This window comes from Thunnus maccoyii, chromosome 12 (genome assembly GCF_910596095.1).
Source record: "Thunnus maccoyii chromosome 12, fThuMac1.1, whole genome shotgun sequence".
NCBI classification, from domain to species: Eukaryota; Metazoa; Chordata; class Actinopteri; order Scombriformes; family Scombridae; genus Thunnus; species Thunnus maccoyii.
Window position 1 is genome coordinate 31,145,075 of NC_056544.1, and position 14,347 is coordinate 31,159,421.

The 14,347-nt window shown below is 41.1% G+C and overlaps 1 long non-coding RNA gene across 1 annotated transcript; it reads right to left on the reverse strand.

The window, feature by feature from the left end:
- Window positions 1-1,183: 1,183 nt before the first annotated feature.
- LOC121908008 lies at window positions 1,184-3,880 on the reverse strand. Its single transcript, XR_006099153.1, has 2 exons — window positions 1,854-3,880; window positions 1,184-1,614 (listed from the first exon to the last, which is right to left on the reverse strand). It is a non-coding gene; the product is annotated as an uncharacterized LOC121908008 (long non-coding RNA).
- Window positions 3,881-14,347: the final 10,467 nt, after the last annotated feature.

Genomic DNA, 14,347 nt, shown 5'->3' on the forward strand with positions numbered 1-14,347 from the left:
AAAAAGAAAAGAAAAGATAAGATGGCTGCCGAGTTATTTATAGCCCGGGCTGCAGTTCAGGCTGAGCTGCTGCACTGCAACCTAAAAAACTGCAAAGACAGGGGAGGAGGGAGGAGGGAACGGGGGGAGGGAACGGGGGGGGAGGGGAGGGGTGTTGGAGTCTATTGTGTGAGCGACACAAAGCGAGCCACCGTCCCTCCATGTTGAGAGAGGCTGCTGTTCTTCTCTACATAAGAAAGAGGAAGGAGGAGGAGGCGGGTGCAGATTTAAACCTCAGAGGGGATTTTTTTATATTCAGGGAGGTTGGGAGGGGGTGAGGAGGAGGAGGAGGAGGAGGAGGAGGAGGAAGAGGAGGGGGGGAGGTTATAGTACAGGCGGGTGAATATTCATGCAGGGTTTTAAAAAAAAAAAAAAAAAAAAAAAAAGGAAAAAGAGGGGGCGGGGGGATGGAGGGAGCACGGGATTGGCTGCTGCTCCCCGCCCCTCACACCTCACAGCCTGCCCGTCAGCCGGCCAATCAGGAGCCTCTGCACCGTTTGAAAGATGCCAGAAAGAAAAAGAGAAGAAGAGGGAAAAAAAAAAAGACAGATGATAAATGTGCTGCTGGTGTTGATCTGCAGCAGCTGCAGTTTGTAAAGACAGAAACATGTTTTTTTTGTTGTTTTTTTTTTTCTAAATCTGGTCTTTTGAACACAATAAACCTGCAACGCTGCTGCTTCACGGCGCCATATGGTCCCACATGACATCACTGCTGCTCCTGATGGATTAAGGACTGCAAGATGACAACTAAAAATACCCTCTGACGTCTGTGTTGCTTACATTTTATACTTATTTTACAATCAAACGCTCGTCTACGGTTAACAATGCCAACCGCAGGTAGAGCTGGAAGGGAGTCGGCCTGATTAATTCACCCCCTCAAGCTGTGAAAACACCCTCCTCCACCCTTTTTTTTTTTTTTAAACCCCCTCCACCCTTCCTGAGATACTTTCTCATCAATCACGTCATCAATTAAAGGGGATATTAGTAATATACGACTCTTTATTAACACCTAGTGGCAGCTGTGGGGAACTGCAACCTGCAAACGTCCTCAACACGCCCTCAACCCAAATTTCAGAAAAAAATAGTTTTGTATTTTTACATGACGCACAGATTTAAACCCTCATCAGGAGGCTGATACAGTAAGAAACAGAAGACACTTTTTTTTTATTTTATGCCCCAGATGTTTGATATACATACATAACCAAATAAATATGTATATTATGCACACACACAGAGAATCAAATAAAAGTAGAGATCAACAAAATGAATGAAGTGCTGGTTTCTGTATGGAGGAAATCAGTGTGAATCAACAACTAGAGAAAAGAGCAGCGACCTGAGGCTTCTTCATGATCACGTCTCATAAATCTAACTCCTCTATCTGTCCTTTCCTGTCCTTCCCGTCATGTCCTGTGTTGTGTCTGTGCTGCAGCTCTCCCTCAGCTTCCTGCAGCAGCAGCAGCAGCAGCAGTCAAATGCAGCCGGTTTGCGGTGACCTTGTTTTTGCTCCACTTCATCAACGCCTTTTAATCTTTCCGCTGGTTCCTGCTTGATCTGCAGTGCATGATTGCAAATTCGCTATTAAGAGCGAGGAGAGGAAGGAGGAGGAGAGGAGGAGGAGGAGGAGGAGGAGGAGGAGGAGGAGGAGGGGGGGGAGGCTGCAGCTTTAGTGAGACAGATCACACACACATGCTAACACATGCTCACGACTCCACCCCCACCCCTTCCCTCCGCCTCCACCCGCCCGTCCTGTTTCCACGGTGCAAAAACAAGGACGGATTACCGTTCATCTGCTCCATCGCCATGGAAACACTGACCTCACACTGTGGTGACCGGCAATCTGGGCTGGTCGCCATGGCGATCCGCTGCCGGTGCTGTTCTGTGTCGTGCTGGGGTGGGAGGGGAGGAGGGGGGGTGCCGGGTAGTGACGCCGGCCCTGCAGCTCTCCGCAGTGTCGTCACAGCTCAGAACAGGCTCTGCTGTCATGTGACCAGCAGAGGGCGCTCAAGATGACATAGGTACAAAATGAATGACAGTCAACCAGAGTCGGTCACTATTAATACTCATGTCTGAGTAACAACAAGTCATTGTAGGAGAGTCATGTTGTTAATAAAGATTCATCAAAGACACGTGAAAAAGAGAAAATGTAACATTATGTAATTATGAGTCAGTCAGACCAGAGAGTAGTTCATTCAACATTCATGTCATTAACAATCAGACATAAATACGAGCAGTTAAGTGGAAAAAACATCAATAAGTGTTTCCTTCGACATGTTTTCATTTGCATTTTCAGTTTGCGCATCAAGTCAAAAGTTGGCGTCTCGGGAGAAGCAAAACGCGACAAACAGACTCGGTGAATCGTACAGATGTGGATGAAGAAGAAGAAGAAATACTTGTGTGAAGAATGAAAAAAAGACAGCTGAGAGAGGAGCTGAAACCCCGCCCACTCTCTACCGTCCACTCACCCGACCAATCACTGCGTAAAGAGGCCGTGGTGAAAGTGCGTTTCGATACAACCGCTTTTTTATTCACAATTTTCAATTTAACCATTAAAAAACTTCCATAGAAACACCAGAAACTGGAGGTTTTTCCTCGTCTGAGCTGTAAAAGTAGTTGTGTGGATGAAAAGCAAATGTAAACAGTGTTAGTGAATAAATGATGACGTACGTACGTCAGATCTGTGTGCAGCGATGAGGAGACTGTAATCTTCCTCACATGTTTTCCATCGTTTGAGCTTGTTGTTGTGTTGTTTACCTTGACGACCCAACTCCTAATATTAACAAGCATTAATTCAAATTGTCTTTTGCAGATTTTCTGGAAATTTGGTTAAAATTTGTGCTACATTGTGATTCAAACCTGGCTAACGTCAAGACGCTAAACCAATTAGCATAAGTGTAGCTACAAGCCGTTTCTAAACTTTTTTTAAACTTTCATCCTTTTGTTCTCCTCTAAAGAACAAATTTGTGACAGTGACTTAAACCTGCACTCATAATTAGCATTAGTGAAACTAACTAGCACACAACTCTTAAAATGTGTCAAGAAGAAACTTTTCATTTCATAACCAGGATTAAAAATCATTATGGTTTGATAAACCGCCACTGTTGCCATGTGGCACCATTTACCATGATCCACTACGTGCTGCTGCTGCTACAGTTTAATAACTAGCTAAAGTCCCGACTTCCTCTCAAGCTCAGCACTACAGTCTACTGAACTTTCTCATTGTGCTTTTTATTGGACTTTCACATATATGTCACAGTTTAAGATGCAGAGGCTTCAATGATGAAACCAAGACAGTCAGTGTGTCTTAATGGACTTTTATTAAAACCAATTAAAAATTTATTAAACAATAAAACTAAAGCTATAGAAGGGAGCTGATAGATATACTGCGGCCTGGCGTCCACCAACCAGGCTGAGAGAGACTGGGAGTCTACTGTCTGTAAAAGCAGGACAGAAAACACCACAAACACAAGAAACAGACCAGTAATGTGTCAGTAATGTGTCACCAAACAACCCAAACTATCAAAGGTGAATGAACTCCCAACTGTTCCTGTGACTGGAGACCACCACCAACCGCAGTACTGGAAGGAAACCGAGTTAAAAAAAACCTCTAAAAGCAATAAATAAATGCTAAGAACAATGATTACAAACTGAACTTAAACCTAAACTAGTCAGTTCTGCTCAGAAAAACAAAGAAAACAGCACTATTAAATCCGCCCCGAGAACGCAACTGCTTTTCTTAAGGTCAAACTCAGACTGTTTCCCAACTCCATACAACATACTAACTGTATAATAAATGTTCAAATGATCCAATATTTCAGCAAAAAATCAAAGATTAGAGAAAAAGTCCAAAAACTGAAAACAGATTTGTGTATCAGAACTTTGTTTTTTCTTCTTTCCTCTCCCATTAATCATCTCACCACCCCTCAGATTTATCTGCTGACCCTTTGGAAGGACCCGACCCCTAGGTTGGGAACCTCTGGACTAAACTAGCTAACTGTATATAAAGTAGTGTAAACTAGCTCCACCTCCAGCAGCTACAACAGTAACATGCTGCTCTAACACTGATGCTTCACTATTAATAATCTAATGATGTCATATATAATAATATATCAGTCAGAGGGACCAAACCACTACTTTTACTGCAATACTTTAACTACATCAAGCTCATAATACTTATGTACTTTTACTGCAATACTTTAACTACATCAAGCTCATAATACTTATGTACTTTTACTGCAATACTTTAACTACATCAAGCTCATAATACTTATGTACTTTTACTGCAATACTTTAACTACATCAAGCTCATAATACTTATGTACTTTTACTGTAGTAGTATGTTTCTTGCAATGGAGTATTTGTACATTATTGGTACTTTTACTGCAGTAAAGGATCTTAATACTTCTTCTATCACTGAAAATATGTCTTCATAGGAGAAGTTACAACTGTTGACAAATACTGAACATTAATAAACAATTTAAAATATCCTTATATCTGCTTTTAACTACATTATACTGTGTATTAAACCTTATTAAGTGTTTGTGTACTTGATAAATCGGGGGACTTAACGGTTACCAATAATTAGTTTGATTGTGAACATTGTGTCAGAGTTAGAAATAAAGTTGTCCATGCATTTTAAAAATAACTGAGCAGACAGTGTTTTGTGGGTAAAAGCGGAGAGCAGTAGGAGAGACAGCAAAGGCCTCTGGGAAACTGACTCTCCTTCACGCTCAGCAAACACCGTCATCATCAACAACACATCCCTGCAGTTAACTGTGAGACTTCAAATGTGCTTTCATCCTGTAACGGGAATAAAACCACGTCTCTGTCATAAAAAAACGGCACCGTGTTTACATTGTTACTGTATCACCAAGGACGTGACGGCGAGAAGACCAACACATCTCTGTTCTGTTAGCTTCTATGTCCAAACCTACCAGTTTAATTCATCTAAACCTCACAGGAACTGTGGGTTTTAAATGCTGATCATGTCGTTACTTGCTGAAATGAAGTGAGTAGAAGAAGTCAGATCCTTTAGTAACTAACGCTGTCAAATAAATGTAGTGGAAGAGTGTAGAAATGTAGTGCGGAAGTATAAAGTAGCATCAAATGGAAATACTCAAGTACAAGTACTTTAAAAGTGTACTTAAGTACAGTACTTGAGTAAATGTACTTAGTTAATTTCCACCACTGGCAAGATTTGACTTTTAATAGAAGTTGGAAATTTAAAACAAGTATATTTATTGTACATACTAACTGTATACATCTTTATAGTGTACTGTGTCTTATTTAATAATATATAATAGTCATAAAGACAGTCAGAAGGATGAAATGAGTACTTTCACTTTCCTACTTTAACTACATCAAGCTCATAATACTTATGTGCTTTTACTGTAGCAGGATTTTTCATGCAGGACTTTTACTTGTAACGGAGTATTTTTACGTAAATTATTTATAATCAACTCATTATTACGAGAAATCAAAAAGTCGTTTCTTCTTATTACTTATAATATTTAGCAGAGATCAGAAGAGCCATGTCAGCGTACACAGATCATCAGATCAAGGAGTCTTCATTATCAACACCAACTTTATTAACGACAACCGTGTCACAGCCAAACGGCAGGTTGATTAATTCCTGGTCGTAATATGATGGGATGCGTTATGTAGGAGAATACCAAACAACACCTTTCAAGCATTTTCATTTGATAAATTGTGATCATGATAAATGATCTCGTTATCTCGAGTCGTCCTTTTGTTTTCTCGAGATAACGAGATCATTAAATTAACTTGTGATCTCAAGATTAAAGCACGGCTCTTCTTGGCCTCTGTAGTTAGACCTGCTGGTTTTAGACGGTTTCTTCCTCCCAGATTGCTACCATCACAGCTGATAGCAACAAGGCTTGGGGTCAAAGGTCACAGCACCCTGACAACAGCCTCCTGCTGAGAGCTGAGCCTCATCAGGATCAGGATCCGTCAGTCCCGGTCCGTCTGCCTCCTCTCTGATGTAACTGTGCCGCTCTGCTGTTAATTTTCCTGATCTGATCGAGCTAATTAACCTGCTTCTCTTTTTTCTGCTCCCCGTTGCTGCCGAGGTCCGCGGGGACGATCGGGAGCCGGTGTCCCAGTTCAGAGACGTCCGCCTCCATCACGCCCCGGCCTGCTCCCGTTTTCGTTCAGCAGCTCCTGAGTTATGTGCGTGTGACGAGTAAACGAGCGCTGTGATTGCTTTTACTCACGGCTCCGACCGTAACTCAAACGCTGCTTTTGCTCTGTCAGACTAACGACTGCAGGCCAAACGCTTCAGCCGCTGCTGTGATTTGAGGCAGGAGTTTGTCTTTGAACTGGTGCATTTTTTTAAAGTCTGTGTCTAATAGTCTAACAACCATTTAATGTAAAGTAGCTTCCTCCATGTCACTGACTGGAGGCTCCTGATTGATGGGACTCTCTGTTGGACTGGTGTGATGCTCTGATAGCGTTTATTTATACCGCAGGCGCAGAAAATACTGGTTTCAAACACACTTTGAAGATTTAAACACAGCTGACCTTTGTTCCTTTGGTCAGCGTCCAACAGGTTTCATTATTTTCTTATGTTGGTGTCTCCTTTGAAAAATGTGACCCCAGTTCCTCGAAAACCATTTTAATCAGCCATTAACAGTATTGATTAAACCAGTAATAAAGCATCAGCTGTTGTTTCACTTGAACAGATCTTCAGAGAAGTCTTATTCCCACATAGATCTGATTCATTCAACTAACACATTTTTCCTCCCATGGTCATGTGTCCCACCCCTGTAATGTAAGATCCCCCCCCCCCCCCACCAAGGGGACCTGCTCCCCACTGGTTTGTGATAACACGATGAAGCAACAATCACAGCGTCTGAATGTACGGATGTATTAAGAAAACTTGATTCTATGTTCCACTGCTCCCCATTCATTTCAATGAAAGTTGAAGTTTTTTTGCCATGTGTGCGTCACATGATGTTTCTGAAGGCCTCCACAGATTTATCACTTCACTCCTTTAACGTTGTCCGACTCACGATGGACAATTAAAAATAAAGGATGAAAATCGATGCAGTAGAACCAGAGATATCATCTTTCTTCTTCCATGTCAAAACCTGCTGCCTACATTTCCCACAATGCAACTTTATGCTGGTAGCTACAGATGTCTAGTAACCTAAATTCTTTCTAACTCCAAACCACCAGATATTTTTACCTTTCAAACTTGTAGTCGTCAGGCCCAAGTGATGCTGACTGATCGGTGACATCATCAGTGACATCATCAGCTCCCACATAGAGAACACCTGGAAACACACTGAAGTAGAAAATACCTGCAGTTCACCTTTATAACGCCACAGTTTTGAGATGCAGTTCTCCTGCTGGCCACCAGGTTCAGACCGACATCAGCCCTGCCTGGAAAAGTAGCTCATTGGGTATTCCAAATGTGTAAAACATATTTGAATGATAAATCGTATTTGTTATTGTTGTGTTGTGTGTGTGTGTGTAAATTTCAGTTGTTACTCTCACAAAATCGTACATAATGACAGAAACGTATGATGATGAAAAGCGCTTGTTGCAATCTTTGTGTGCTGAAGGGGCGTACTTCCCTCCGTCTGACAGCAGTATGTGTGTAATATGTTTGGCTTTTCTTCGTGGCCCCTGATTGGTTGACAGCACACATGAAAAATAACCGGATCTCTGTGTTGGAAAATTTTACACCCAAAAAATGTTGGTGATTTTCTGGCCGATTGCTGCTTCGTTATTGGATAAAATTTACCCCCTGAAGGCAGGTAAAACGTACACGGGTCAATGTGGTACTGCGGTGATAGCTGCAGTACCACAACGATACTTTAAACTTTAAGAAACTGCTAGCCTAGCCGCTAGCCACCGGCAGCTGGCTCTCTGCTCAGAGCTACTTAGAGCCGTAATTCCACCTAGTGGAAGAGTCACGCCGCTGTAATTATTTCCCTCTGATCAACATGAATTAATAAAAATCATTCAAATAACATCAAACTCCCACAGACAGCGGTGAATGACGCAGTCAGTTGTTGTTTTTGAGACGTTTTTATCATCTTTAAAATGAAGGCTGCAGAGAACTTGAGCAGCTTGAATCTCTTTGAAGCAGGAAACGAGGAAATCTGACCTCAGATCAGCAGACAGTCAGTCTGAGCTCGCTCGCTGCTGCAGAGTGAAACTGATGAGCTGCAAATTTGCTTTTCACATCTCTGCTGACGCAGCAGCCGAACCTGCACATTAAACATAAACAGGTTATTATCTGATTGGTTTATTGATTGTTATTCAGCTGGTTTCAGTGTGTTCCCTAATGCTCAGATTATTACCTCCCAATGAAAACTTTATATTTGTATGAATGTACAATAAACAGCTGTGTTTGCAGCCTAGTATTGGTTTTCATTTTCGACTCGGCAGGTGAGCAGATAAATCCTGAAGCGAATGCTTGTCATGATGTTTCAGTGACGTCTGATGTGAAACGGTGGAGCTGTGGGAAACGTGGCCTCCAGGTTCACTCTCACAGATGAAACCTGAAGCTCCTCTCGTCTTTGTTGGTTCGACGACTTGTGACTTTTGTTTTCTCTTGAGGTTCTTTGTCATATTAACCAGCAAGCGGAGGCAGGTGACGAGGGGGGGAGATTATGGTTTCAGGTACATCAGAAACCAGCGGGAAACTATTTGTGGGCAGAGGGGTTTTCCAGTTGAATGCTCTCAGAAAGTTTCCCTTTAAAAAACGCCACAAACGGATCTCAGCTCAAACCGACGCCTACCGACAAAATACCTACAGCTTTGGTTGTTTTTTTTTACAATCTGAGTCACAACATTTTTACCAAATATCACCTCCTAAACACTGCTGCAGTGAAACAAAGCCGCTGTAATCCCCCCCGCTGCCCTCAGATGTTGCTTTAAAGGAGCAGTCCAACATTTTAGCTTCTTCTAAATAGTTTTAATTCAGTTTTAAAAGCCAAATATCTCCTGGACCTCCTGCATCTCTTCACTGACAACAATACTAATAATAATAAAGTGTATTTGTAGTGCTTTACATAAACATAATATTGAAAAATCTAAAAAGAGAGATGTCTCCCCAGTACCACATAGTCATTACAGGAGGAGTGTTTTTTTTATTGATCCTCAATAAAAATTTATTGATCCTCAGTTGAGAAAGACAGAGAGGTAAAGCAGCTCAATCCCAGAACCTGTCTAATCATCATAAAAGAGCCCAAATCTTAATTTTCATCAGGAAAGTGTCATGTGGAGCCTGAGAGGGTCCAGTTCTTAAAGTTCTTAATAATAAATGAACGATTTATGTTGCTACAACAAAATATTGTATCTTAACAGCTAACAAGTAACAAATCTTATTAGTTGTAAGTGTAAGTGTCAGTTTTTTTGTGTTGTATGAACATTTATTTTAATATAAGACTGAACCTAAAGAATAAAAACATTACTTTACTTCTGAAGGATCAACTCAACGTTTGGTGAAATTTCCTGGTTTACTACGTTGTAAAAATTAAACTTCAGTACAAAGTCCAGAGGTTGTGATATGTAGCACGACAAGCTAGTGAAGCTGTAAAACGGAGCGGCGCTCCTGCACATGCTCAGTAGCGTCTGTCTTACACAGAACTACTGACTGAAATGTGATGCTGAAAATCACCAGACTGAACCTTTAAGTCTCTTCTTCTCTGACCTTCAATCTGAGATCACTGACGTTACAAGGACAGCAAAGGTCAAAGGTCACAGCAGCCAAATGAATGGAGCGAGGGCGCTGAAGAAAGAGATGAAGGTGAGAGCTGAAGGGGTTTTTTTTTTTATTTCTGATGGACGTTAGGACCCAGAGGAAACATCATCAGTGGTCTTCAGTCTGCGGCTTTATGAGACTCAGGAAATGCATCTCAAGTTACCTCCTCCCCCGACACACACACACACACACACACACACACACGTACACCCTCCCCTCTTTACGTGTGTGTGTGTGTGTGTGTGTGCAGGAGTCAGACATGGCGGAAGGAGGTCGTATCGATTGATAAGCTCAGCTTCAGTGAGGACGAGCTGCTGCAGCAGTTTCTTCCTCTCAACAAATCTTTATGTTAAAATGTGAGATTTTTGCAGTGAATTACATTAAAATCACAGATATGAAGCTTCTCTTAACAGCAAAATTAAGTGTTTTTTTTTTTAACAACATGAGTATAAAGTCTCGTCTCACCTGCTGCTGAATAAAACAGAACATTTTTAACTCGTTTCTTGCTTCATTTCCTTTTGGTGTTTATCTTAATTGTTCTTTTACCTGCACAGTTTGGTGTTTTTCTACTGTATGTTTTTTTTGTTTTCATCAAATCACATGAACAGATCCAAACCGACAACGTGTTAAACATCCGTCTCTCCACTCTGTCTGTGGCTTTCAAATGTGCAGCATGACACTGATTTAACAGCGTCAGGTCGATGTCCAAGGATTTTTCTTAATTACTTTATTATTATTTTGTCAGTGGAATATTTATGAGAGGCATATAATCAGACTGAATGTCCATTACATATCTCTTTATTCCTCTGTGTGACCTGGTGTCCATTAGGGGTGTGCCCAAATACAAATACATTATTCGGCAAAGCACAAATAGTGGGTTTTATGTGAATATTTCTTTCATACAAATATTTTAAAAATTATTTGTTGGGGATGTTCCCCAGAGATAAAGCTGAGCTACTGACACAAGCAAAATGCTCTTAAAGACTCTCCATAACCTGTTGTTCTTCGTCTCCTTTCCACAAAGTTAGGTTGTAAAAAAATAGGCAATAAATGAAAAGTGCAAAGTAATAATTGCCTCTGAAGTTCCTCCCTACATGTTACACGCTGTGCTGTCTCTGTGTTATGGGTGTATTAATAGATTGGTCTGGCTGCAATGAGGCGATGAGTAAAGTTTTAGCTCAATAATCATAATAATTTTCTAAAATTAAAAGTGTAATAAAAACAACAGGATTTTTAAGCCTCTTTTGAGTTTAATTCAAATACAAATACAAATACAAGGATCTCTGCACATCCCTAATGTCCATGTCAGCTCATGTGTCAAACAACGACCTGTACAGCTGTAAACATCTCACCAACACTCTTCCAACTTCTTCGTGGACTGGAAGACGATCATCGGACATCTTGTAGCAGCCGTCACCGACAACAACAACAGCAGACAACTGTTTGAATCAGTGAACTAATTTGTGATGTGAGCAGAGATTTACAGATGTGGAACCAGGCTGCAGTAAATCAGCAGGGGTAGATGACTAATAATCTGCATGTGCCACTAAAACCACGGCAGGAGAAACCTCCTGTAGGGCCCCGGGGGCTAATGTTTGATTCTGGGCTCCTACTGAGCCCCCCCGCTGTACTACAGGGTAGCACTCTGGAGCTGAAATGATTAGTTAATTAACTGATTGACAGAAAATTAAGTGGTGACAATCTTGATAACTGATTAATCATTTAAATAATTGTTTTAAGCAAAATTCCTCCAGTAGCAGCTTCTCACATGTGAATATTTGCTAGTTTTGCAGTTTTTCATGATAATAAACTCAACATCTTTGTGCTTACAGTTTGTGTTTTGGTGGCGGCTTCCTGGCGTTTAGTTTATTGCAGCAGATAAAGGTGGTAGTTTAACTCTCTAGTTTAACTCTAAACAAGCTGTCAAAGTAGACAATAGAGAGAAGAACACTCGCATGAAGCCGTCCGCCATTGTTGTTATTATCGTTGTGTTTCTTCTTCTTTCTCTTCCAATGAAACGCCGCGCTGTTGTGGTCTCTGGTTTCTCTATGACATGTATTTTACAAGCTGTTGTGACTGTTGAAAGAACAGTGATGTGTGGAAAGAAATCACTGATATTGTTGGTTCATGACCTCGGCTACGTCAGAAAATACCTGTCCAGTTGATGCGGAGGAACTACAGATTCATGAGACTGACTACCACTTTGCATCCGTATGTGTGAACGCTCTAATTTCTGTCCTATGGTGGAATAAAACTACGTGTCCCTCACTACTTTACAACAAATGAGATCAATATAAACTAAAGATGTTAAAAGACGGGTTCACAATTATTCAAGTGTGTCTTAAAACATCAGTCAGGTGTCCATATGAGCAGTGAAAGAGGTTTTCCTCGCTGTAATCATTCCTCCTGTTCATACTGGATATTAAAAGATCCTTCAAATGTGCTTTCAATGGAAGTGATGGAGGCCAAAATCCACAGTGTGTCCACACAGTCATTTAAAAATCTGTGTGAAGCTTCTATTCAGCTTCATCAGTCTGAGTTCGTCATATCAAGTGGATATCTGACACATTTACAGTCTTTGTGTTTCCCTGTTGAGCTGCAGGTGGAAGTATAGTAACAAAAAGAGGAACTTTGGCACTAAAAAGACTGTAACGTTGAAAGATATCTACTTGTTTTGACTCATTTAGACACTGAAGCTTCATATTAGCTTCAGATAAACTTTTAAATACATTTGTGCACAGAAGGAGGACTGTGGATTTTGTCCTCCATCACTTCCATTGTAAGGTCATTATGAAGGGATCTTCTAATGGTCAGTATGAACAGGAGGAATGATTACAGCAAGAAAAACAGCTTTAATGTTTATTTGGGCTCCTGACTGTTGGTTTAAGACACACTTGAAAGATTTTGAACGCGTCCTTTAAAGTGTTCTAACTAGATATTGACCAGGACCAGGAGATGGAGGATGGAGGACCTGTCAGAGTTCAGACTGGACTTCACTGCTGCACATTCAGAACTAATTTGTTAATAATCAGCTTATGTCGACCCAAATGTAGAGGAAACCTGGAGCTTCTGGGCCATTTTGCCCAGTTGGTAATCCAGCTTTGACTAAAACAAACGCAGAGTGGCTTCAGACTCATGAACATTACTGTGAATATTAGAGACCTCCTGACTCTCCTCCAGTGCCACCATACACAAGAAATGTCAAATCTACTGGTCAGATTTCCATGAAACTTCCTGATTTTATTCCGGCTCTCCAGAGGATGAAATATTAATGACCCCATGACCTTTCCCCTAGCGCCACCCTCAGGACAAAATTGAGCTTTTTAGCTCCACTACTGGTAAGACTAAGAACAGATAAATCACCAGGTTGTATGATTTTTATATAGTGACTGTAATGAACACTGCAGCCTCCAGGGGGCGCTAGCAGCAGTCTTATTATAAAGATCCATGTTAAGTATTACACATAAATGATATTTATAAAACTTTCCCAAACAAAATGTGTCTTTTAATGAAATCCAAACCATGAATAAAGAATAAATGGATCACATTTCTGCTCTATTCTGTTATTAAACATGATATAAACATGTAATAATGTACATGTATGTGCTGGAGCAGCTCATCAGTCATCACTTTCTCTGCTCTGATTGTGAGTCAGGGTTCAGCAGTCACAGAGGGGATTTCACTTTTCTGTTTTCAGATTTAATGCGAAGCTGCAGTGAAAAACAGGAAGTGTGCAGAGTGATCTCGGCCAGCCGACCTGTTTCAGAGCCCTTGGGCCGTCTCACAAATACACCAGCACTTCCTCATTCTTCACATTTCCGCCCCGAAGCCGACCGACAGCAAATATTTGTTTTTTATCCAGAACAGGAAGAAACTGAACGCAGCCCGACTGCTGCTGCTGCTGCTGCTGCTGCTGCTACTGGAAGATGAGTCTGTTCACATGTTCTTCCCCCACATGTTCCCTCTATAAGCAAAAAATAAATAAATAAATCACAAAACACAATGATGTGAAAATGTCCTGGAGGTGGCGCTGCAGCAAATACTCCCCTGTCATCCATTTATTACATACAAGAGCTGTGACCTCACCAGACCAACATTAGCTCGGTAGTCATGTTTTTGTGTCCTCTGAGGTCACAGAAGTTCATATGTGGTGACTTTTTATTTAAACTGACACATGTTAGCACCATTGATGGTCAATAAATCTGATCATAAATATGTTTGTTATGCAAAATTATGTCTACTTGTCTGACTTTTCTTTTCTTTTCCTAAATATTAAATGCTTTCAACTCTTCAGACTTTTATAAATCTTCTTAATGGCTCCTGGGTCAAAGCTGTAACCTGTGACACGAGGTGACAAAGAATACAAGTCGAAACATGGAAACCCTTCAGTAGTTCGACCTCTGACGGGACTCCAGGAAGTCACCGGACGCAGCCAAGAAAACAGTCCGACACGCAGCCCCCCTAGGTTTGTGCCTCCGTCAGTTTCTCTGGAAGATGATTAACCGAGAAGATCATTTAAAAACACTTAATGTTCTGTTCTGACTATATTCAGCAACAAGTCCTCCAAATAAAAGT